Raw genomic sequence first — 26,909 nt, 5'->3', positions numbered from 1 at the left:
CCTGCCAGATTGAAAATAGAGGCTTCATTGGACAGATCGAGGAGATCAGGACTCCCTGTTCTGACCATCAATGCCCCTGACACCATCCTTCTATAAAAATGAATTTTTGTGCCATTGTCATAGAGATGGAAACTGGGAGTGCTCTCCTCTTGGTACTCAGCTACCAGCACTGCCTGAGTGTGCAACTGGTCCAGGACTTGGACAATTATGTGGCCTCTTAAGAGACTGTTTCAGAACAAAGGTGGGGCTTGGAAATCTATATCCCAGAGTCTGAAGTTCAGTGAAGCTCTCACCCCCACACACCATTAACAGCCAGAGAATTATCTTTTAGAATTGTCTTGAAGTGGGGGCTTCTAAGGCTTTCTTAGTTGTGCCCTGTAACCAGCACTTGCCATTTATTTAAAAAAAAAAAAAACAACTGAGGATCTCTGGTTTTGTTCAGTTAGTGACCTTGATTGTGAAAGGTTGCTATGACTCCCATTCAATCCTAGATTTCTGGACTTGTTCAGGGAGGCATCCACACAGATAGATTTCTAGCTCTTTATAGTTGAGCGAGCCGTCAATGAAAGATGGAATTTCATACCTCACCTTGGCAGTTTGACTGTCCCTAATGGGTGTCCTAGAAAGCCTGAAAATAGAGTCTTTAAATAATGTTCTTTCTAAGCATAAAGTCCAGATAAGAATGAGGATGATGAGGATGATGAGAATGACGATGACGATGATGATAACATCAGTAAGCCCCATAAGATACTTGGGAGTGTTAAGTGATTTGGCTAGGGTCACATACACAGTAAATGGACCCAGTTTTAGAAAGGTTTCCATGATCATTAAGGATAAACATTCAGGTGTTTAGAGTTTTACATGTGCATAGATGATTCACTTACTCTTTCCAACCCCGTTTTGTTTCTAACTTTCAAAAGGGGGAATATTGACTTGGACTCTAGATATTTAGGAGCTAAAAAGATTCCACCTCTTTCCATCTTGAACCACTATTTGTCTATAGAATGCATTGGGTAGGGGGGGTTGGAAGACAGATTTCATAGCAGAAATTGCCCTAAAAGGGCTGGCCTGTGCCTGTGTTTACTTTTCAGACAAGGGACACTGGCAAAAAATGCACCTATCTTTGCAGAAAGGATGGCTTTGGAGGTTCTGAGACTGGGTTGCCATGTACAGTTGGGCAGTTTGGCACTGCAAAAGGCACCTGGCTTAAATAAAGTATGGAAATATTAAATTACATGCCCAGGGCACAGGGCTGGTAAGTAACAAAACTCCAAGGACAGTGCCTGAAACACGATAGGCTATCAGTATATGGTTATTGAATGAATGAAAGGCAGAGTCCAAATCAAACTTTCCATTCCAAAGGCAATGTCGTTTCCATTTGGACAGTCTGCTTCCATCCTAAATGTCTTTTATTAATTAATGCTGAGAATAAAAGACATTCTTAATTTTACATATTATCACTGAAACAGAAACATCATATTTCAATAGTAAATAATCACATCAGAGCAATGCTATTATGAAGATGGTAGAAACATAGTCATTCTGACCATCCTCTTTATCGACCTGGAATTTCCTTTATGTCTGGCAGTGGAATAGCAGATGAGTCTAAAATTAGTTTCAATGAATATTGGAAGAAAGGAATCCCACTTGAGATGATTGTGTTGCCGTGAATATGATAGACTGACTGAGGTGTCAGTCACCCCTACTAAGAAGAGCAGCATATCATATGGAAATATACAGTGACTCAGACCTGAGTGGGACCATTCCTGAGATCTATCAGGTAAGCTAATTCAGGATTGCTTCATGTTTTAAAGGCCAGTTGAAAATGATCACTGTGATATCATCATAACGCAACCTATCACAGTTTAGAATGCAACATGGTTAAACAAGGATGTTATCTTAATCCAGTAGCAGCATGAAAGAGCTTGTTCACTAGTAAGGCATGCGCATAGCATGGGTGGGGAAGGTGCTTGATGAGCACTACTTAGTATTTAACAGGGGAGAAATCCAGAGGCCCCTTTTGGATTTAAAATCTGAGAAGGGGCGCCTGGAGGGCTCAGCCCAGTAAGGGTCTGACTTTGGTTCAGGTCATGATCTCACAGTTTTAGTATGAGGCCCGCATTGGGCTCTGGACTGAGTCTCCTTTGGATCCTCTGTGGGATCCTCTGTCTCCCTCTCCCTCTGCCCCTCTCCTGGGTACATGTAAGTGTGCTCTCTCTCAAAAATAAATATTTTTTTTTAATCTGAGAAATGTTTCTCTCTCTCCCCCTGTCTACCCCATCCCTTCTTCCTTTTCTCCCTCCTCTTTTCTTTCTTGAGCCCACAGGATCAGTGAAATTTGTAAACTCCACTATGTTAGTGAAGAGCTCTGTAATGCAATTCTTAGTGCAAGAAATGGAGCCATTGAGTCCTGTTTAAACCCCATAAAATAACTTACCTCCCTGGATTGCTCCAGCAGTAATCTTTCTTCTCATCAGTTGATCTCACTCAATAACAGAGTGCATTTTAATTATTTTTCCTGTGAATGCAAGCAAATGTTTTGCTGCCTACTGGTCTTCTGGCCTGTCTGTGGATGTTGGTAACTGAGGCAGGGAAAATAGGCAGAAGGGGTAAGGGGAAAATATGGAGGGGTAAGGGCTGGTAAGGGAGGGGTAAGGTTCCATGGCTAGAATCTATGTTTCTGCATCCCTAGCCAGAATGGACTTATTAAACCACATAGGTATGTGAAAGGTCATTGCACCTCCAAGGTGACCTGTTTATCTTTGAGGGTGAGGGAAAGTCTCGCTCCCGTTCCACTTCTGTCTCACTGCATCTTCCTTTCATTACGGCATGACAAAGCCATAGGAGGGGGGCCGAAAACAAGTGACTCACCATCCAGAATAGGCTTGTATCCGTGAAAGGACTCATCACAGAGACCCAGGGGTCTAACCTGGACTGGAAAGAGGAGATTTTTCAAGTTCTTGGGCTCCAGCATTTCTTTTCTTCAAAATGGAGACACTGATCATTTAAAATGCTAGATGATCTTCAAGATCTTTCTAGCTCTGCACAAACTTATTGAACCCAAAGTGTAATTTTAATTATTATGTTCACCCAGTGCCCATCCCTAGCACATCACCTCTGATTTTCCCTTGGATATATTTATTGACTTCAAGGTTTCCCTACCTCTCAAGTGTTAGGAACTGAAAATGAAATAGGGTTGTCACATATCACATTTGAATGGTGTCTCTGTCATACAAAAGCACTCTGTTCTCTCAGAGGAATGGGATGCAAAATAATTCCTTAATTAGTTTAGGGGTTGTGAGCAGGGTGAACAGAGATTGAGGATGAGAAGTGTTATAAAACTTTTTTTAGTTCAAGCAGAAAAAATATTTCTGGGAAGAGTTTTATTTCATCAGATTGTCACTTAGCAGTTTAGTAAGATTTATAAAATGTCGACTCCAAAATGATAATTCAATAGCCACGTTTGGGTGGTCTCTGGTAAGTGAACTTGGGGGCCGGGTGAAAACTAGATTCCCCTTGGGACCAGGGAAAAATTGCCCCAGTAACCCCGCGGCGTGTGGGCGACGCATTTCCAGCCATGTCCCACATTAACAGGGCATGTGGGAAAAGTGTCATCTTGCTGCAAGCCAGTTGAGTAGTTTAAACAACAAATCCTGCAGCCCAGAGATCAGCTGTGGGGCTTAGTTCAGTGACTAGAATACTGATCTAGAAAACCTTACAAATCTGGAGAAAATTACCTGCAGCTGCCTGAAAAGCACGATGAATTTCAAGAAACATCATTTTTATTTTTAGAGTTCAGTGACTAACACCCTACTTAACCTTAAGATACTGATATTACAGGAGCCATGGTGTGGTCCAGCATTGGCATATATAAAGATAAAGCTGCTTTGTCGAAGATAGGTTTATGTGAGGGCTATTATGATATTATGATGATGATTATATGATTATGTTATTCTGATATTAAGATTGAAAAAATATGTATATGTAGGCGGGTAAGCAAATCAAGCTTTGTATTTTGATCTGAGAGAATCTTAAAGACTTCTTCTAAGGCAAAGAATTTTCTAAGTTCCTTTTGTTTGAATGAATTATCCTCCTCCGTCACTTGTGTAGGCTATTTTGGGTGCCAATTATAAGTTTAGGAAAACTTTTTAGTGGCGTGGTTTGTACCTGATAAGACTGACTTTGGCAGTGATCTTTTTTTCTCCTTTAGTTTTTGCTTGTGAGACATATGTGTAGCCTTTCAGCTTAGGTTTTACAAACTTGTAAAATAAAGCTTCGTCTGAAACACAAGAAGGCGTGGCACCTCCAGCTGGGAGCCGGGGTTGGCTCTCTGGCTCTGGCTCAGCATGGCCAGTTTAGAGCTCACATTTGGAGCCAGTGTCAGGAGAGCTCTTGGGAAGCATGGAGACCATTAAGTAAGGTATGAAAGCAGGAAATGACTTAGCTGAGGCTACACTTGCAGCCTACAACCACAGGTTGGAGTTTTAGGCTATTAATATCTTTAGCTGCTTATTCTCCTCTTCTTCTCCCTCCTGTAAACGAGCAACACAAGCCCAGGCAATACATCTACTACCTGCATGGAAGTCTTTCTTAATTTCCCCAGGTCCTTTGAAGACACCTCTTCTCTCCCATGTTAGCTTTTCTTGGGCCCTCAATGTCAGACTAAGGAAACCAGAAAGAAGATTTGAGTGTTTAGGGTCATTTCTAAGGACAGAAGGTGTGCATATCCAGCAGAGTAAAGGAGACCAAAACAGAAAGAGTATAGACACCCAGGGAGACAGTTGGGGGGTGGGAGGCAACAACAACAATAACAAAAAAAACAAAGTTAAGCAGAGACTGGCTTGAGGCACAAGGAAGTGGAACATAAGTCATGAAAATGGAAAGAAATCTAACAGAATTCTTATATGAGAGATGGCCTCCAGATGTACAGCCCATGTGTTTGGTGAAAAATGCATTATATCATCATTACTACCTAGAATTGGTATCAGAAACCTTTAGAGAATTAAACCCTGCTTTTACATAATTGCCATTTTCTTAATCTTTTGTTGTTTTGGTGTTGGTAAAATATAAATAATGTAAAATTTGACATTTTAATTATTCTTAAGGTATAATTAAATTCAATGGCATTAATTACAATCACAATGTTTTATAACCATCACCACTATTTCTAAAACATTTTATCACCCTGGACAGAATCTCTGTAACCATTAAGGCAATAAATCACCATACTCCCTCCTACCCCAGTCAGTCCTTGGTAACCTCTAATCTACTTTCTGTCTGTATGAATTTGTCTATTCTATTATGTCACATACCATAATGTTTTCAAGGTCGTTGGTATAGTAACATGTATCAGAATTTCTTTCTTATGGCCAAATAATATTCCACTGAATGTATAGACCACACTTTGTTCATCCATTCATCTGTAATGAACACTTGAGTTGTTTCCATCTCTTGGCTTTTGTGAATAGCGCTACGATTACCTAGTCTTTTAAAACTCACAATAGCCATTTGTTGAAGAATCATTATTTTCTGCAAGGTTAATTCTCCACGGGACAGTTTTCAAATATCTTTGTCGGGAAAAAGAATTTCCAGATTCATCCTGGCTGCTTAGTATGGTGGGAACCACATTCTTACTCTGATATCAACTCAGCAGAATCACTTCTGAACGTGTTCTTCTTCCACAAGGTGAATTGAGGGTTATCAGAGAACATTACTGCCTTAGAGCCCTGAATGAACCTGGATGGTAAACAATGCTCAGCATCATGTCAAAAAATAGAAGAGAGGTGAGATTTAAGAGAAGAATGAGTGACTGAATTAGCAGCTGAGAGAGTTAATAGGAGGAACTATGTGATTTTAGAGCTAAAGAGAATGAGTCAGTCAGGGATTGATACAGTAGACAGACACTCTAAATACTTAAAGCAAGAAGGGATTGAAGATGGGGAATTTGTTGCTTCCAAAATTGTCAGGAGGATTGGTGGGGTGGGTATGAAGAGGGCATTAGAAGGCTCTCGGGACCATTCTTCACTGACCCCTTGGAGAGTTACCATCTGAAACCATCACAAGAACTAAGAATTCAGGAACATGCCTTTGTACCAGTGATCAAGGGTTCTGGAACCAGAAATCATTGCAGTTGGTGCTGCTCTTCCTCAGCTACTTCCATGGCAATTTCCTTGGAAAATGGACTCTGGATAATACCTGCAGAAATGCCTCACATTCTACAGTTTTGCTTGGCAGCAGAAGTGAAAAAGGTATCTGTCTCACTTTCACCTGAGTTCAGTCTGCTCTTATCTTGGAAGACTTTGCTTTCCAGCCTAGTAAAACAAACTTTGATAACATTGCAATTCCCCCTGCCCTGAATTAGTCTCATGGGCATTAAAGACAATTTAGGCTGAACCAAAGGTCATGCATTCCCTGATGTGATTTTCTTTTTTAGGAAGGATCAAAATAGAGATAGACTGTCTAGGGCTATTGACTGAAATCTGAAGTTTGTTATGAAAAAGAAATGGAAAATTAGAAGAAGATCTCATCACTTTGTTGATAATTTTTTTAATTACAAACTTACAGATAGTGATGAAAAATAGCATTTCCATAGTAGTGAATTTAGATGAGTGCCTGGGTCTGTGCAGAGAACTTTGACTTTAGAGAGAAGTTTCTCCTGGGGAAAAGGCTGGAGGTACCACTATGGGAGGCGAGGGCACCCCAGTCAGAGCTCAGCAAGCTCTGGAATGAGCCTCCTAGTTTCCAAGGACAAGGTTCTAAGTTAGAGGCTCACAATACAGCTCATAACAGGATGAAATTGGTCACATTTTCCTCAAGTGTCAAATGGGCTTGAAAGCAACCATTCTACCTAATTTCCTTAAAGGATGTTGAAAAGACCAGGTGCAGTAACAGCTTTGAGAGTATTTGTAAAAACAATTGAGAGCTATCCATATGTAAGGTATTGTTTTTATCATTCTCTTGAGATTAATAAAGTGCCTTATACTGCAGAATGCTCTGTTTAGGGAGATTTTTAAAAAATTGCCATGGAGTTAACTAATTAACTCAATACTTATTCATCGTGTTATGTGTCAAGACACCATGCTGGGGCTGGGAAGACAGAGGTAGTTCTTGCCCTTAACGAACTCCTAATCCAAAAAGCATGCCTACTAGATACATAAACAGATCATTTCAATGCCAAGCAGAAAGAGCAAATTGAGGAATACACAGGGTACTGTGGGACACAGCAACAGGTACCTCAGGTGGCTGAGGGGAGCTAGGGAAGTCTTATTAGAGGAGGTGAGACAGAGAGAGGGATGGCATAAGCATAAAAGTGCCCTTTGACATTGGTGTCCAATTCTTGTTTATTTTTTCTTTCAGTAGGGAAGTCTGTTCAGAGAGAAACAAAAATGTTTGTGGATCACATTATAAATGGTTTTGGGGTGCCTGAGTGGCTCCGTCAATTAAGTGTCTGACCCTTGATTTCTGCTCAGGTCATGATCTCACAGTTTGTGGGATCAAGCCTTGCGTTGGGCTCTGGGTTGATGTTGCAGAAGATACTTAGGACTCGCTCCCTCTCACTCTCTGCTCCTCCCCCATGCATGCATTCATGCTTTCTCTCTCAAAACAAATAAGTAAACATTAATAAAAAGATTGTTATATTAAAACAATAGTTTTAAAGTAGGAAATGCAGTACAGTTGACCCTTGAACGACACAAGTTTAAACTACATGGGTCCATTTATATGTGGATTTTTAAAAATAAATACAGTACAGTATTGTAAATGTATTTTCTCTTCCTTATGATTTTAATAACAATTTCTGTTCTCTAGCTTGCTTATTATAAGAATATAGTGTATAATACATGTAGCATGCAAAATATGTGTTATTTGACTGTTTATGTTCTAGGTAAGGCTTCTTGTCAACAGTCACCTATTAAGAGTTAAGTTTTGGGGGACTCAAAAATTACATATGGACTTTAAGCTGCACGGAGGGTGAGTGCCCCCAACCCTCACATTGTTCAAGGGTCAACTGTACTTGTGTCAAAGCAAATTTTGGAGTTTCTTCCTGTCACTAAAAGATTTTTGGTTTTGGATAAAATTTTAGAAATTTAGACATTTACCATACTTCACAGTATTCAAGTGTAAGTAGCATCTTTGCAGAAGTTTCATAGAAGTTGAGATCTGGTAGTGAGGTAGTGAGACTGAGCAATGAGGAGAGGCTGATATTTGGCATCCAAATCCAGTCACAACACAAGGATGTGGAGGCAGCCTTGGTAGAGAATTCCTAGGTACAAGAAAGTCAGGAAGAGGGGAGCTGGCATTGAGTAGGGGTGGGTCTAAGTGGGCTTTAAAGTTTCTGAATCCCAGCAGGAAATGGAGGAGGAGATATGCAAGATTCCATGTGAGCCATGAACTTGTCTTCTCTATTTTATTTGTAAAATAGCAGTCTTGCTGCAACACTTCTGGGAAGTGTGTGTATGAGGAGGGCGGATACTTTTCTGAGCTTCCTTCCTTGGGGACCTCTGCTAGCATGTCACTGGTGGGAGAAGGAATAAGGCAGGCATGATTCGCTTCTTTATCTCTCTCTCTTTGGGAGCTGGCTGCCCTCAGAAAGTACACAATGTGCTCTGTTCCTGGATGTTCATTGTTTTGCAACGGCCTAATGGAAAGGTAAGAGCCATTAGTGTTCAGCATGACCTACACTTCTTTGGACTCTAATCTCTGAACTCCAATTTCTCCCTGGGAATTCCATAAGGAAAGATGGCTCAAGTTCAAATATATTGCAATCTTTTTGTTACTGTAGAGTCTTTAGGTTATCATGTAATCTCATTGCAGAACCGCTAATGAACTAAATCAGACATTAGGACTGGACATGATTTAGGTGGGGAACCAAATGGCAGAATGAATTTTCAGCTGTGAGGCTAGAATGAGCTTGCCCTGTCTTGTCCTGTCCTGATTGACCTCAGAGTCTTCTGGGGTCAAGATCTGGACTGCCTGCTAGTGCTTAGTAAAGGGCAACTTTTTACCTCAAGAAAATAACCACACCCCTGATCAAATCTTCAGGTTAGGGAATATCTGGGGAGAAGTTCAGTTTTCCAGCTTCATGTTGCCATATGAAAAACCTCATTTAATTGATGCATTTGGGGACACTGAGTTCACAATGGTCAGGGTCTTCCTCTCCCTGGGGTCTTTGGAGACAATAGTTGACAGAAAGTATAAATTATGTTCTGCTTTACTCTTCACCTTCAGGGGAAGCCTGTGGTTGTTCAGCACTTCCAGCGATTGTGGCTGGTTAAGTCTGTTTAAATCAGGACAAAGTATCTACCAGGACCACTACCGGTAGATCTGAATCAATCGCCAGTCTCCAAAATCCGCTTTCATCATAGTCTCTCTGACTTTTGTGTCTCTCTCTTTATTGATTCTAAACTTGAGTCTTTTTTTTTTTTTTGGTTCTGAACTTGGGTGGGGAGGGGAGAGGAAGGTTAGGGAATAACCCTCTCAACAGCCTGTTGAGAGGCTGTTCTCTATTCCTCGAGCCCATGCTGTCTCATGGGGTGTACAATGAGGGTACAAAGTCACATCCTGAATGGCTGATTCTGCCAGTGATGCATCTCCCTAGTTCAGGCTGTGAGGTCATCGATTCGGGAAAGGCTTTTGCAGTGCATTTGCTTTTCAAATGAATTATTAGTGAAAAATTTTTAAGTGCTATCCAGAGAAATTACAGGGTTTCACATAACTCAGTTTCACCAATCTTATTGCAATCTTATTGGTATGTTCTCATACCCCTAATGTGGATATGTAGATTAGGTACCCACCTTGCAAACAAAAGATCCGTTCCTTATGAGAAAAAGTCCCTCACCATGAGCCAAAGATTAAAAACAAACAAACAAACAAACAAACAAACAAACAAACAGGATAGCTTATCTCTGACAGCATCCTCACCAGGTGGCCAGTTTTTTCTGATTCCTTGGGGTTCTACTTTTCTTAGGTAAGTTAGAGATTTCTGCTCATTGCCATTGGCTATGGTGCAGGTAGTGGTAACTTTGCTGAGCCTTGCCACCCAGGACACAATTACGGCCGAATGCACGGGATATTTTGTTTGAGAGAATGCCCTGTTACAAAACACACAGAGGGAAGCAAAACACTGCTTATTTAATTTGCATTGTTTTCCCATGAATCTAAAGAAACTGCCTTCTGCAAGGAGCATGGATGCAAAATGATTAAGACAAAGCAGTCAGAATAGAATAAAATAAACCCAGTTGCCTAAAAGAAAGAGTGGGGGGAACTCGTGGAAGCAGAAGCAGTCATAAAACACAATGTTATTTAAATAATACTATATCTCTCCTGCCTTATCATTCTGATTACATTCAACTAATCTACAAAATTGAAAGGTAATGAGCAGTATTTCCTTAAAGCACATTAAATAATAGTGTCAAAATGCAAATTTATTCATTAAGTATAGATGAGTGTGTTAAATATTCATGAATTGTTGCTCACAGTATATAATTAATCCCATGGTCTTTGTGTCCAAAGCATTGAGAAGATAAAGGGTTGCACCACCACTGTTATAAAATTATATCATTTCCCCAAATACCCCTCAGGGTAAAAATCAGGCACCTGGCAGATCCCAATCTGAGACTTCATTTTATCAATACATTACATTGTTATTTTAGTAGGAGCATGGTCATCTGATAGCACAGATTTATTTCTCCAACTCCTGCTGTCTGGTAATCTAGGTGGGAAATAAATTTTTCAGGCTTGAACATCTTGTTTGGTTTGAATACACCAGATCTGGTATTCTCTTTGTGTTTGACCTCAGGCAAATGGAGACATTTTATAAAAGTCCTCTTCTTAAACAGAGAATGTCATGTTTCTACTTCCTTTTCTTCCATTTTCTTTTTCTCTTTCTTTCCTTCTCTCTCTCTTCTTTCTTTCTTTCTTTCTTTCTTTCTTTCTTTCTTTCTTTCTTTCTTTCTTTCTTCTTTCCTTCTTTTGTTCCTCTCTCTCTCTCTCTAAGATTAGCTCTTTCCTTTGGGGCAGAGCACCTTAATTTTATAATCTTTTGAAAATACAGCCCTTTTTCTCTGTGTGGCCCATCTCATCTAGAGCCATACGGAGTTTAAAAATCATTCCTCTCCTGAGACAGCTAAAGTATCTTTGTAGGTTCTGGAAAGTTAAAGTCATCCATTCATAGTGTTTCTTATTTACTTTCTAGGTTATTTGTATTACTCTTTATTTTGATTCATGAGTATTGTTGGTCTCTGGAGAAACTCATAAGTGCAAAGCAACAAATGAAAAAAATCAGATTCGTATGAAAAGTCAAAGAAGCTATATGTTTTATTCCTCTTTTCATACCTAAATTTATTAGTAAACTGTAGTGTTTGGAAATTTTAAAGCTAGAAACCAGGTTCTTTCAATTCAGTGATACATCAATTATGAACTGTCTTTTATATAAAACTAAATAAACATAAATTGATGTCTATGGATGGATTGGATTCTTGTTCTCAACTCTTTAGCCTCCATATGTTATACTTTACAATGCGACCTTTTGTCATGTGATTTTTGCAATATATTCCCCAAGAGTAGCCAACGTATATTTCTCTGCCCCACTGCTGGGGGTTTTAAGCCATATAACTTGTTTTATCCAGTAAGATGTTGGCAGAAGTGAGAGTGGGCCAGCTCAAAGCCAAGGTTTCAAGAGGGATCATGTGCTTATACTCGCATTTCTCTATGCTTCTATCATTCACCACAAGAAAAGACATGTCATAGGGAGCTGCTAGTCCAAAAAGTATGAAAGGAAAAATGGATGTCCCTTAGGCTGGAGCCAATGCAAGTTTCATTCCATACAAACTCTAGCACACCTGCAGATCTGCGAGGGTGAACACAAATGTTATAATAGGCTACTGGATTTGGGAAGGCGTTTGTGTTCTTTGTGGTAAGTAATACATAACATAAAATTTACCATTTTTACCATTTTTTAATGTACAATACTGTGTCATTAAGTGGATTCACATTGTTGGTCAACTATCACCACATCCATCTCCAGAACTTGTTCATATTCCCCACCTAAAACTCTTTATCTGTGAAACACTATTGCCCTTAAGTTGCTTCCACCGGCTCATAAGAACCATCGTTTTACTTCTTCTTTCTATGAATTTGATTACTCTAAGAACCTATATAGGAGGAATCATACATTTTTTGTTATTTTGTGGCTGGCTTATTTCACTTAGCATGTCTTCAAGGTTCATGCATTTTGCGGCTTGTGTCAAAATTCAGTTCCTTTTTTATTTTTTTTTAAATTTTCGAGAGCGGGAGAGACAGAGAGCATGAGCAGGGTAGGGCAGAGAGAGAAGGAGACAGAGAATCCATAGTAGGCTCCAAGCTCTGAGCTTGTCTGCACAGAGCCCAACGCGGGGCTCAAACTCATGAACTGCGAGATCATGACCTGAGCTGAAGTCGGATGCTCAATTGACTGAGCCACCCAGGTGCCCCAAAATTCAGTTCTTTTTTGAGACTGAATAATATTCCATTGCATGTATATACCATATTTTGTTTATCCATTCATCCACGAAAGGACAGTTGAGTTGCTTTTACCTTTTAGCTATTGTGAATAATGCTGTAATGAACATGGCTGTACAAACCTCTAGTTGAGTCTCTTCTTTCTCTTCTTTTGCGTATATATCCAGAAGTGCAACTTCTGGATCAGACTGTAATTCTATGATCAAGTTTTTGAGGAATTTCTGTAGTAATTTCCGTAGGTTCTGGACCATTTTATATCCCCACCATTCTCAGATCACTTATCAAGATAGATTCATTTGAATTTGTGACTCCTTGGAAACACAGAGGTGAATAAGAACTTAGGACATTTAACTTTCCCAAGTCTCCAAATTCCATGTGTGACAATGGGCCACATGGAGAAGTGGAAAGTATCTAAAATTTGTAGTCAGCGAATCCTGAGGTCAAATCATGTTTCTGTCTTGGTCTCTTGGAGACCTTGCATAAATATCTTAACTCTTGAAAGGCTCTGCTCTATTATTCTACCCATATGACAGTGTTATTGTGAGGATTACATGCGATTTTATAATCACTGTCTGATGACTCATGATTTCCAGTACTGTTTGGGGTCGTCTTCCTATGGATAGCCATGTGGCAATCAATGTCTTTGCCTTCTTCAAATTTTTGCTTAAGAAGTCATCTTCCCAGTAAGACCTGTCCTGACCACCATGTTATTTATGTTTTCTCTCTTTCACTTTGGATAGATTCTATTGCTTCAGATTCTATTTGTACAGATTCTATGGCTTTAAGTTTACTAGCTTTTCCTTTCTCATTTATCTGCTGTTAATTCACCCTGTATCTTTTTAATCTCATACATTGCAATTTTCATGTCTAAAAATGTAATGTGTCTTTTACATATATTACATGTCTTTATTAACTTTTTTGAGCATATCAAACTAGTTATAATAAGTGTTTTAATATCTTTGCCTGCTAATTCTAGTATTTGTGTCAATTTGTGACTGATTTTAATTGATTGATTTTTTTTCATTTTCCTGCTTCTTTGCATTCTTAGTCATTTTTGTTGAATGCCAAATGTTGTAAATTTTACTTTTTTGGGAACTGGATATCTTTGCGTTTTTATAAATAGACTTGAGCTTTGTTTTCAAACATATTTAAGTTACTTAGAAGCAGTTTAATCTTTTCAACTTGTTCTTAAAACTTGTTAGGTGGGACCAAAGCAATATTAAGGCTAGGACTAATTATTCTTCCTACTCAGTCAAGAACTTTCTGAGAACTGTACTCAGCAGTCTGTAAATGATGAGGTTTTCCAGTCTTGCTGATAAGAATGGGTAATATTCCAGGCTCTGTGTCAACCGTGGCATTGTTCCCCTCTAATCCTTTTAGGTAGTGAATTACCTAGCTTCAAATGTGTGTGCTGATAAGCATCTGAAAACTCCAGGGGAACCCTCCAGAAATCGACAAAATTCTCTGTCTGATGTTCTGTCTTGCCAAATCTTATCACCTAGGTCTCTCTAGAATCTCAGCCTTCTCCTCTTTACTCAGGGTAACCAGCAGAATTTGTTTGGGTTCCCTCTTCCTAAGAAATAGCCTGGAAACTCAAGGAGTGATTTGGGACAATCATAAAGCATACCTCATTTGTTTCCCATTTCTCAGAAATTACTGTCCTTTGGTGCCTGGTGTTAAGTACCCTGAAAACCTACGTTTTACATATTTTATTTTCTTGGAAGGTTTAAGCAGAAAGGTGAATTCAACCTTTCTTTTTCTTGGTCATAAGAAGAGGTCTTTAATTATTAAATTTTATTATTAAAATATATTTTATGTATATATCACAGGAAAAGTCAGAGGGCTTTAATTTACTTTTGTCATCTATTGATTGGGAAAGCTACTCCTGGCATGTGTAGTGGTCAATACTATTCCATTTTCTATGATAAATTTAGGAATTTGCAACCAGACACTACATGAAAACCTGGAATTAATCATCTTTTTTGTAAATAGCTCACCATCAACAACAAAAGATAATATAAGAACGCTTTTGTTTTCCCTTGTGAGGGTTTGGAGGTGGAAAGGGCAGAAAAACATCTGGGTATAATTGGAATTACCAGAAAGCAGAGCTGCAGACACACAAGCTGAATTTCAGGACATCTTTGATCATCATCAAATTATTAATAAGACAAAAGAATACACTGTGTAAAGCACTAGAATAAGATGGTGTCATTGTGAAGGACATCTCTTTGAGGTGTGATGATAGATGGAAATGAATAATGACTACATTGATTCTTCTCTCTGGAGTTGTGTGACTATAGATGCCCAGCATGATAAACAAAAGGAGTCACTAAGCAGGGTTGCATCTGTGTGGTCTTCAGTGGGGAAGCTGAGTTTAAGATGCTTGATATAACATGGTACGGGCTATAAAGCAGGCTGAGGGCTATGGCACCTGGAATTTCGTTACATAGTTGGGTAAGGAGGTTAGGGTGAGGAAGCACGAGTGAAGGCACACCTGTCTGCATACATATCACTAGTGATCCAGGGACATTTCTAATATTTGAAAAGTAATCCTGGATTATTTGCTTATCTTTAACCTGTTGCCTCATCTCACATGTTTATACCTTCAATTCTGCTTTTATAGAGCAAATTGAAATGGATTTTGTTGACTATTACCAAAATGAGTAACTTTACTCTGAGCAATTCAATTTGGTTGTTTCTCTTGGATATAATTGACTAGGTAGGTGGTGTGTTTGTTGGTTTGTTTGTTTTGGTTTCTTCATATCCCATATAGATGATTCACCTATGGGAGTGTGGAAGGTAACAATAATAGTATTGGCAGAATACTTACGGACTCACTATAGGTCAAGTTCTTTATATGTATCAACTTATTTAATCATGTCAATAGCTACAGAAATTGCATATTTTAGCTTTGTACATTAGACTTTCGAGAGTAAGTAACTTTATGATGTCACTACACATAAAGTCATATGCTTTATGTATGTGATATGTGAAAAGCCTCAGATACCTCATCCGACAATGTGGGTGTTCACAGGATTCCCCTGAGTCATTGATGGTGTTAAATGAGATATGGTGTGAAAAATTCTTAGCTACAAATGCCCACCACAAAGTAAGTATACCCAATACATAACAGATAAGAACCACCTTCATTATCAGTAGTGTTTTGCTCAAGGTCACACACTTAGGAAGTTGGAGCCAGGATTTGGAAACCACTTCTTCTGATTCCAGGGCCTAAGTTTTTAACCACTGCTTTCCTGACTGTAATTTATTCATCTTGCCATAAATTTTAAAAATATATATTAGACACAGTTATTTTTGTTTTACATATGATAAATGTTTTATTTCCCATAAGTTGCTTTCCACTGTCTGCTATTTTCCCTATTGATCCCTTCTATTACTTTGTCTAATAGATTTTTTTTTTACTTTTTACAATATTTGGCTTTTGCATATGAAAAAATATAGAAATAATCTGACTCCACATGACATTGTTTTCTTTGAAAGAGTTTTTTGTTTGTTTGTTTTTGTTCTGTTTGTTTTCTGAGAGGCAGTTAGGCTGGGGGCAAGTCACTTTAATTCATTTTGAGATCAAGATGATTAGAATCCAGTGTCAGGTGGGCTGGTCTATTTCTTTTTAGGCTTTCTTCTACTGAGAGGTCCTTAAGGGTCTCAACTGAAAGTCTTAGGTGTTTGCCATAACTCCTTTAATTTTTTTTTTAAATGTTTATTTATTTTTGAAGGAGTGAGAGACAGAACACAAGCAGGGGAGGAGCAGAGAGAGAGAGGGAGACACAGAATTCAAAGCGGGCACCAGGCTCTGAGCTGTCAGCACAGAGCCTGACATGGGGTTTGGACTCATAAACCATGAGATCATGGCCTGAGCCAAAGTTGGATGCCTAACTACTAAGCTACCCGGGCACTCCATCTCCTTCTCTTTAGGAGGACTTGAACTTGAATTTTTTACTCCCAAGCTCCATAGTCTACTGAAAAGTTTGCTTAGCTTCTCAGCGTCTCAGAGGCTGCTTACAAATCAGCAAATGCTTTGAAGGAAAAGCAGAGATAAATATTTGGCTTATCTCTTTATTTCCCTTCTTTAAGGTCTTGGTTCCTTGCATCCTTGATGGCTCCCCAGTGTTTTCCAACAGATTTTTTTTGGGGGGGTTCATATTTTATCCAGTTTTCCCAGTTGTTCTTGGCAGTAAATGTTAGTCTTGTCCAAGTTAGTATGCTAGAATCAGAACCTCTTATGCTTTTTAAAATGTAATATTTGATGTACATATTTTATCTTTACTACTAGGTGGTAAACTCCTAGAAGACAGGTCCATTTTTTATTTGTAACACCTTGCCTTACATATAGTATGTACTCATTGTCTGACTGAATTAATGCATATTTTATTGGGAATCTCCCAATTTAAAAAATAATATTAAACTCATTTTCTTCAGGAGTTAAAATTTCCCATAAAGATGCTATTAAGGAGTCATTGTGATAAATGAATATAGACTCATAAAAGTGAGCCAAGTAAAGTACATCGAAGTTTTAAAATAATGTCAGAAAAGTCAGACACAGAAATTCTGAAAACCTTTAACTCCCCAGGATTTATTCATTTTACACAAAATAGGTGTTCAGCTAGTGACACTTTGATCCAACATCCTCCTATTGTCAGGGTTCAGAAGCCTTAAGGCTTCAAAGTGTCCCTCTGATTTTGATCCAAAACCATAATCAGGTTTTGATCCATTTCAGACAAGAGATTTAATCTCTAGAGTCCAGTGGCAGCCACGGCCCCAGAGGAACCATTTGGTGCACACACCAAAGGCCCAAACAACTGATAGATGTGTTGCTAAAAATGTCCACTTCCTTCTTCCTTTTCTTCAATTACTTGCCATGACCATATTTATTTCTTTTTTGTAGTATTTTTGAATTATAGTTTGTGTTATTTATTTAAGACATGTATTCGTGTTTACCATGAGCTAAATTCCATGTAAATATTAGAGCTGGGTAGATGCAGACAGGGATATAAGAAATATTAAATAGAATGCGTGACCTCAAAATGAGGAAACAGATGTGTGTGTGCGCGCAGGTGCGTGCGTGATAATGAAGAGAGTAGATAGCCCAGACAGGATGAATCCAGAGCCAGCTTTTAAATTCCAGATTGAAAACTTGCTGTGGAAAATATGTGTATTGAATGATCAAATGGATTTCACGGAAATTGTTCAAAGGTAGTTTCGGATTGCTACAGAGCATGCTCAGATCTGAGGTGCTTGTGACTTAAGTGACAGGAAGATGCTAAGTTAGGTTCACAGGACTTGGCAAAGGGTATTTCAGAATAAAAGCACCTCTGAATTTTTGCCTATTTTTGTAAATGTAAAGAGGGATTCTATGATTCCAACAGAAAAGAAGGTTTGGGAACTCACAGATCCTAAAACTGGAGTTTTTATTTAAGTCTTACAGTCCAAGAAAATTTGTGCAGGGGAAGTGTCCTCAGGGAATGTGAGACTGGAATCAGCTTCAGAAGAGAGCTCCCTCCATTCACAGCTGACCAGTCAGAGTCCTGGAACCTGAACCAGGAAAGCGTCAGACTGCTTTTGATTGAATGGGTTTAAACAAATTGAACAGATTATATAGTGTGGTGGATCCATACATGCAATGACTAATTTATCCAGAATGGGCTCAGTCAAATTCTTTGTTTTGCCAAAGAGGAATGATCCTGGTCAACACTTCTCTTTCAACTCATTAGTGAAATCCTTCTAACAATATTTTATAACTGGCCAAACTGAGGACTACAGTATTTTGATAATTAAGAGGTAACATTGTGTTAACCTTTCTTTGTCTAGTATTTATTTATTAAATAGGTACATGTTACTAGATTCCTGGAGAGTCATAAATAAAAGATACTGATTATTATTTAGAACAATTTTGACTGCTACTAATAGAAAACCTTCAAACAATAATAGACCTCACAGTACCGGGCTAGTATATTGCTGATTTCCAGGTAATTTTCACCATCCCTGTTGTCATAGTTCAAGTTCATATTCATGTTCCCAGGACAAAGCAGAGGGAACAAAGGATAGGTGTCAGCTGTCTAGTTTTGAAAGAATTCATTGTTATTATTTTTGTTTACACACAAAAAATTAACTTTTTGTGTACCATTTTGAGTTTTAATACATATATAGGTTTGTGTGGCCACCCCCACAAATAGGAAACAAAACAGCTCTGTCAGGCTCCCAACTTCCTTCATGATACTCCTTTGTAGTTAACACCTGCCCCCTGACAAATTCAACCCGTGGAAACCACTGATTTATTCTCTATCCCTATACTTTTGCCTTTAAAAGAGTGTCATATAAATAGAATCATATAATAAGTAACTTTTTGGTTGGTTTCTTTCACATAGCATAACGTACTTGAGATTCATTCATATTGTGTTCATATATATATTTTTTAAAATTTCAGAGTAATATTTCATACTGTGGGTGTACCACAGTTAATCTATTTACCTGTTGAAGGACATTTTGGCCATTTCAAATTTGGGTGATTATGAATAATATTGATATAAATATTCATGTACATGATTTTTTCTGAACATAGGAGTAGGATTCCTGGGTCATTAGGCAACTGTATGTATGCTTAATATTATAAGAAACTCCTTGTTTCCAGTGTGACTGTTCAGCTTGCTACACATCCTCACCAGCAAGTAATGTTGTGGTATTTTGTTGTTTTGTTGCTTTGCTTTTTGTTTGTTTGTTTGCTTTAAAGTCATTTTAATAGGTATGCACGTGGTGGTATTTCAATATGGTTTTAATTTGTATTCCTCTAATGACTAACAGTACTGACCATTATTTCAAGTACTTATTTCAATCCATATCTTTTCATTGGTTAATGAAATGTGGTTAGTTATGTCGTTAATTTTATATGTCAACTTGGTTAGGCCACAGTGTCTACTTATTTGGTCAAGTTGGCTAACTTACAGTATATACAGTGTGTTCCTGGTTTTGGGGGTAGAGTCCCGTGATTCATCGCCTATGAGGGTGGGGTTCTTCAGATGGGATTAGTAACCTTATTAAGAAGAAACCATTGAGGCACGTGGGTCGCTCAGTTGGTTAAATTTCTGACTCTTAAATTTGGCTCAGGTCATGATCTCATGGTTTGTGGGGTTAAGCCCCATGCTGATAGCATGGAGCCTGCTTGGGTTTCTCTCTCTCCCTCTCTCTCTGCCCCTCCCCAGATCATGTTCTCTTTCTTTCTCTCTCTCTCAAAATAAATAAATAAACATTAAAAAACAAGAAGGAAGTGGAGGAGGAGGAGGAGGAGGAGAAGCCATTATGAGGGCATGTTCTTGCTCTCTCTCCCTTCCTCTACCATGTGAGCACACAGCAGGAAGATAGTTATCTGCAATAGGAGGAGGGCTCTCACCAAACACCAAATGGGCCAGCACCTTGTTTCTGGACTTCACAGCCTTAAAAAATGTGAAAAATAAATGTGTTATTTAAGCCAATCTTTGTTATAGCAACCCAAGATGACTTAGATAGTTTTGTGTAAAAATCCTTTGTTAGATATGTGATCTGCAAATATTTTCCCCAGGCTATAGCTTTTTAAAAAATTTTCTCGAGTGCCTTTCAGACATTTTCAAACTGTCAGTTGACACTTTGAAAGTGTCAATCAAACATTTTCAATTTTTATGAAGTCCAAGTTTTCAATTTTTCATTTGTAGATTGTGCTTCTGGTGTCATACGTGTGAGAAGTCTTTGCTCGATACAAGATCATAAGGGGTTTCTTCTAAAAGCTTTATTGGTTAAAGTCTATAACCCATTTTGAGTTAACTTGTGTTTTGCTTGAGGAATAGATCTAGGTTCTTTGTTTTGATTTGCCTAGTGATGTCCAATTGTTCCAGCACCATTGATTGAAATGACTATCCTCTTTATTAGATTGCCTTTGCACCTTTGACAAAATTCAGTTGAACATATTTATATGGGTTTACTTTTAGACTCTTAGTTCTATGTCATTGATCTATGTATCTATTCTTTTACCACACTGTTCTCATTGCTGTAGCTTTATAGTAAGTCCTAAAATGGGGTGGTTTGAGTCTTTCAACTCTGTTCTCATGTTTTCAAATTATTTAAGTTTTTTTTTTTTTTAAATTTCCTTTGCCTTTCCATAACATGTTAGAGTCAGCTTGTCTAGATCCACACAAAAAATCCTGTTGGGATTTTTATTTATGTTTCTTTAACTGTATAGTGTTGAAAGGGTAGTTTGGAGCAAAGAGCAGCCAATGTCTGCTTACAAGACATAAGGAATGTGAGAGACCCATACAGAATTGTCTCTACAAAATTTATGCCTAAATATCTCTTACTCGTATAGCTATTGAAAATTTATAAATGGACTTTTTTTTTTAAGTTTCCAATTGTTCATTGTCAATGTATCCCAATACAGTTGGCTTTTGTATATTGATCTCTTTTCCTACAATTTTTCTAAAATTTCTGTGGGGTGCCTGGGTGGCTCAGTCGGTTAAGCATCTAACTTCAGCTCAGGTCATGATCTCGTGGTTCATGGGTTTGAGCCCCGCGTCGGGCTCTGTGTTGTCAGCCAGCTCAGAGCCTGGAGCCTGTTTCAGATTCTGTGTCTCCCTCTCTCTCTGACCCTCCCATGCTCATTCTCTCTCTCTGTCTCTCTCTGTCTCTCTCAGAAATAAATAAAACATTAAAATTTTTTTTTAAATAAATGAAGTCTCTAAGACTAGAATTTTTTTGTAGATTTGTTGGGATTTCCTATGTAAACAATTCTGTCATCTAGGAATAGGGAGACTGTTCCCATCATATGCTTTTTATTTGTTTCTTGCCTTATTATGCTGAACAGGACTTCCAGTAGAGTGACAAATAAGAATGGTGAAATAGACATCCTTGCCTTGTTGCCAAGCGTGGAAGAAAAATATTTAGTCTTTCACTATTCAGTACGATGTTCGGTTGTAGGCTTTAGTAGATGCCACTTTTCATACACAGATTGAAAGGAATCCTTTCCCTACCTCCTTACTCTCTGTGATTTCTCCCATAATTCTGGCTCCCAGAAGCACCCTTTTCTGATGATGTGTCCATAAATCCAGACCTTAACCTCCCTATGTGCTCAACCCTTCCCCCTACTAGGTCTACCTTGAAGTGGAGAATTCAGAGAAAAGAGCTTTAGGTGCTTTTTCTAATTCCCTCCATCACTACTGTAGGGATGTGGCTTCATTACTGAGGCTCCATCCCATAGGAGCCTATCTTTACAGCCTTCTTATGAGAGAGAGAGAGAATTTTGGGGGGTGATTTTTCTGTCCTTGCATAATGCACTATTCTAGGATTTGGGACACCTAGAGTGTATTCCAGGAATATGAGAGAAAAACAAGAAAATAAGGAATACACTGCTAGATGGAATATTCTTCTCATTTTTGTTTCTGTCTCCAGTCTGACTGCTATTATTTACTTTTCAAAGATCTCAGATAGTTCCTTTAATTTTTTGACTAGGATTTTAGCTGTAAACAGTGAGAGATAGGATATTTGCTCCTTCAGTAAAATCAGAAAACTATCAGCCATTTTGTAATGGCTTACCTAACACTCAGGCTTACATCTCATTGACCAAAACTTAATAATTTGACTATACTCACTGGCAGATGTGCATGACGAAATGCCCAGCCAAAACCTAGAGGGTCATTCACCACAAAAAAAAAAAAAAATATATATATATATATATATATATAGAGAGAGAGAGAGAGAGAGAGAGAGAACATCTAAGAGTTTCTGCACCCTAATTCTTTTTTTTTCTTACAAATAGGTTATTGTCAAGTTGGTTTCCATATAACACCCAATGCTCATCCCCACAAGTGCCCTCCTCCATGCCCATCACCTGCTTCCCCCCACACCCATCAGTCCTCAGTTTGTTCTCAGTATTCAAGAGTCTCTCATGGTTTGCCTCTCTCCCTTTCCCCCACCATTTCCCCCCTTCTTCTCCCCCATGGTCCTCCGTTAAGTTCCTCCTAATCCTCCTATACGTGCAAACATATGATATTTGTCCTTCTCTGCCTGACTTATTTCGCTCAGCATAACCCCCTCAAGGTCCATCCATGTTGCTACACATGGCCAGATTTCATTGTTTCTCATTGCCATGTAGTATTCCATGGTATAGATCAACCACATCTTCTTGATCCATTCGTCCGTTGATGGACACTTAGGCTCTTTCCATGTTTTAGCTATTGTTGAGAGTGCTGCTATGAACATTGGAGTACATGTGTTCCTATGGGTAAATTCCTAGCAGTCTGCACCCCAATTCTTACTTACAACATTTTCAGTGTCTAATAGGGGAGAAAGGCATGCAAGCCATGAGTTACATTATTATTTTGTTTTGTTTTGTTTTTTAATTTTTTTAATGTTTTATTTATTTCTAGGAGAGAGAGAGAGAGAGAGAGAGAGAGAGACAGCATGAACAGGAGAGGGTCAGAGAGAGAAGGAGTCACAGACTCTGAAACAGGCTCCAGGCTCTGAGCAGTCAGCACAGAGCCCGACGCGGGGCTCGAACCCACGAACCGCGAGATCATGACCTAAGCGAAAGTCGGACACTTAACCGACTAAGCCACCCAGGCGCCCCTCATTATTATTTTGTAAGAGCTATAAGAAAGATTTGTCTTTGTGAGCATAGTTTCCACTCTGGAGTCTCTGGAATCTAGGGCACTCTGAAGATAATCATATAGGTCCCAAACCAATGTCATATTTTACAAAACTTCACAGAAATCTTATGTTTATTTTTGATAGTTTCCAAAAGTTAGTAAGGCATTAAATATCTTTCCCTTTTGGTTGGAATTCTGTCAGCTCATTTAGTAATTGTAGTTTTCTCATCATGATTAGGAATTTAGAATAGGTGTAAAATTTCTCAGTTATTAAAAATATAAAACAAATTACTTTTTACTTAATAAGTGCAATATAGTAGACAATATCTTTCAAAACATGTTGTGGGTAGATTTTATTAGCCTAGATTCTTCTGACAGCAAATAAAATAGTAAAAATACAATTCAGGTTTTAGATAGTTTTTATGAAGCAAAAAAGAAAAGGAGTATTTATTGGTCATATAATTGAGAGAAACACACTAGAATAAGCATTATTCATGATTTTTTTGAGGGTTCAAAATATCACCAGCTAGCTTTTTGTCTCTTCACTTCTATGCAACATGGGCATTTTTCCAATTGAAGGGAAGATTGCTATTGGCCAAATAGGTTACCAGTCTACCTTCATAGTGAAATCACTGGGAAGAGTCAATTCCTTTCTTCCAGAATCTATATTTCAGTCACAGGAATGAGATCTGATTGACCTTTCTTGGATAGTACCTATTCCAAACCAATTACCATGGGCAAGATGATATGGTCCAAAGTTTGACCTATTATGGATTATAGGCTCACCCTTATGATCATGGTTTTGTTTCTAGATGAAAAAAATTGGAAAAAGAAAAGAATGTGTGTTGAGAAAAGAAAAATAACAGGTACCAAGCTTTAATATTGAGTAGAATAAGTGAACCAACATTACACCTGAGATTATTTACTTGTCTTTTAGTTGGGAATCTTATTTTTTATTCAACTTCATAGTTATATCATCCACCAACGTTTTCCATTGAGAAAGATCACAATCAAAAGTTTCTGAAATTATTACTTCAAGTATATTCTAAATTTAACTTTCTTCTTCCTGTCAAGGGTTCTGAATTGTTACTTTGTATCTCCAAGTCAGGAATATTTTCTGTCATTAAAGACAGAGAGGAAATATCAACTTCATTTTAGCTATAGGTGGTATAGATCTGAAAGCTCTTGATTTTATTTCTTTTTCTCCATTCCTTTGCCACCTTCCAGTTGTGATATAGATAACCTAGTACCAGGTCTGAGTGTTAATTTGAAATATTACAGTTTCCCACTTAAAAAAAAAGTTCCAAACTGTTTTTACTTAAACTTTCAGCTGTCCCTTAGTAAATATTTACTAAATAAATTATAAATGAATATCCAATAAGTATTGTTCATTCAGAATATCATATGCAAAAGATATGTTTGTCTTTTTGTGAGATCTTGCAATTTCTCCTCTATATACTTAATGTTTCTGATGCATGCTTCAACCTAATTTAAACTGTGATTTCAGGTTTTTTTCCTTTTTCTTTTTTCTAGCCTGTGGCTCATGCATTTCTGGAAACAGTATTCCTAACATCACATCAATTTAAAAAATTTGACTGCATTTTACACATATCTGTCCTCCTTCCAGCATCTCAGAACCTATCCAGTGCCAGCGTGTCTGGGATTCTCAATTCAGTGTGTTTGTTCCAGTTTGGGAAGCCAAATAACAAGCAATGTATACTTAGAAACAGATTTTACTCCCTTAACTAACTCTTGATAATGACTGAATTAATATTCCTTCATTTAGACCTATGCACCCTGCTATGCTTCTTTTTACACCAGAACTCCATTCCAAATAGGTAATATTCTTTTCTCCATTCATTTGTACATGTTAGCAGGGTCACTTCTTAAAAGCTTTCCCCTTCTTTTTTTTTTTTCTTTTTATTTATTTTTTTTTGTAAAGGCAACTCCATGGGATTATTTTTTGCTATATTCATTCTTTCAAGTTGCATACTAGATTTAGTACAACTTTGTGTGTTTTGGTCAAAAATCCTGACATAGGAAAATATGGAAATTTTTTGCTAATCAACATCAAGATGAGAAGTTGAGGCATCACCAATTTGCCCTTTCCATTTTACTTACTATGTAGAATTCACATATCTTCCCTCATATTCATGTATCACTTTCATGTAGAAGCTTTTTTTTTTTTTTTTTACCTCTTCTAGGTAGAGATGGAAAGGTAGATAGTTTGTGGGTACTTTGTAACAATTCTGACTATTGGTATTCATGACTTTATGTAATTCCCTTCCCTTTAGGAACTTGCTTCTACCCAATAAAATACCTCAGCATTGAGGTGATGTTATGTTCATGATTAAATTAGAAGAGATTATAACTTTTAACTTGCTAGCTGACTCTCTGTTTTGGTGGCTTTGATAAAGCAAACTGCCATGTTGGTGAGCTGCCCTATGGAGAGACCCACATGGCAAGGGACCTTATAAGAACAGCCTCCAGCTTACAGCCATCAAGGAACTGAATCTACCCAACAACCACATGAGCTTGGAAGTGGATCCTTCCCCAGCTGAATGTTCAGAAGAGGTATCAGTGCTAGTCAACACCTTGACTGCAGCTCTGTGAGAAACTAAAGAAGAGGTATCAGATAAGCCAAGCCTGTATTCCTGACTCACAGAAACTGTGATGTAATAAATGTGTGTTGTTTGAAGTAACCAAGTTTGTGATAGTTTGTAACACAGCAATAGATAATTAATAGAGATGTTCTTTAGGCCTTTATGATAGTCTGTACATTTTCTTATCATAGCACTTATCACATACTATTCTCTATTATACAGGTAACTCCAAAATTTATGATCTCTAAACTAGACCTTTCTCCGGAGCTTCATACATAAAAATTCATTTCAATGTCTTATACATACCTCAAACTGATTATGTCTAGGACTCAATCTCTAATTGCTCCTTCTATTATATTTCCTATCATAAATAGTGGTATTGATACCTGACCAACTGTTGAAGTTAACTTGTGAATTATTCTTGATTTCCCTCTTTTCTCTGTGATCTTTTTAAAAAGCAGGTCGGATATGTGTCTTTATTTAAAACCTTTCTGTTTTCCATGTATTGCTCTTATAATAAAGTTAAAAGTCCTTATCATAGCCTGTAAAACTTATTAAGTTTCTTATTTATCTCTAACCACCACTTTCCACTTCTCACCCCTATGGTTTTTCTCAAGCCAGCCATAGTAAGTAAACATCTAGATTTTTAAACTTGTTATGCTTTCTCTTTTCATGATTTTCTACATTATACTGTTTTTTGTCCATGGTTATCTACGTCATACCTCCTTTGCTCAATTTGCTTCTACTCATTTTTATGATCTCAGCTTAAGTTCACTTTCAGCGTGAAGCTGGCCTTGATAATCCCCTTGTCCTACCTCTTGCCTGTGTTAAGATCTCCTCTGTCATCACCTCAAATGAACTGCATTTTTTCCTTTCCCAGCACTATCCCAGTTACACTGTAAATTTCATAAAGGCAGGGACTATGTTGAATATTTTCACCGAGTAAATCCCTTGTATCTATTTTAATTTGTATTTGCTATTCACTGTGATGATCAGCATCTTTTCATGTGCTTATTGGACATTATATATCTTCCTTTGTGAAGCATATATTCAAATTTCTCATTTTAAATTGAGATGCTTATCTTTCTATTATTGAGTTTTAAAAGTTCTTTATATATACAGGATACAAATCCTTTGCCAGCTGTGTATATTACAAATCTTTTCTTATGTCTGTGGCTTTTATTTT

The 26,909-nt window shown here is 37.9% G+C and overlaps 1 long non-coding RNA gene across 1 annotated transcript; it reads left to right on the top strand.

Moving 5' to 3' along the window:
* Window positions 1-6,144: 6,144 nt before the first annotated feature.
* Window positions 6,145-25,822, top strand: LOC120225991. The gene is made up of 2 exons (XR_005526917.1): window positions 6,145-6,248; window positions 25,538-25,822. It is a non-coding gene; the product is annotated as an uncharacterized LOC120225991 (long non-coding RNA).
* Window positions 25,823-26,909: the final 1,087 nt, after the last annotated feature.

The sequence above is a fragment of the Hyaena hyaena genome, unplaced genomic scaffold (assembly GCF_003009895.1).
Source record: "Hyaena hyaena isolate Hyena2069 unplaced genomic scaffold, ASM300989v1 scaffold_1558, whole genome shotgun sequence".
Classification (NCBI taxonomy): Eukaryota; Metazoa; Chordata; class Mammalia; order Carnivora; family Hyaenidae; genus Hyaena; species Hyaena hyaena.
This window is presented reverse-complemented; position numbering and strand designations above follow the sequence as displayed.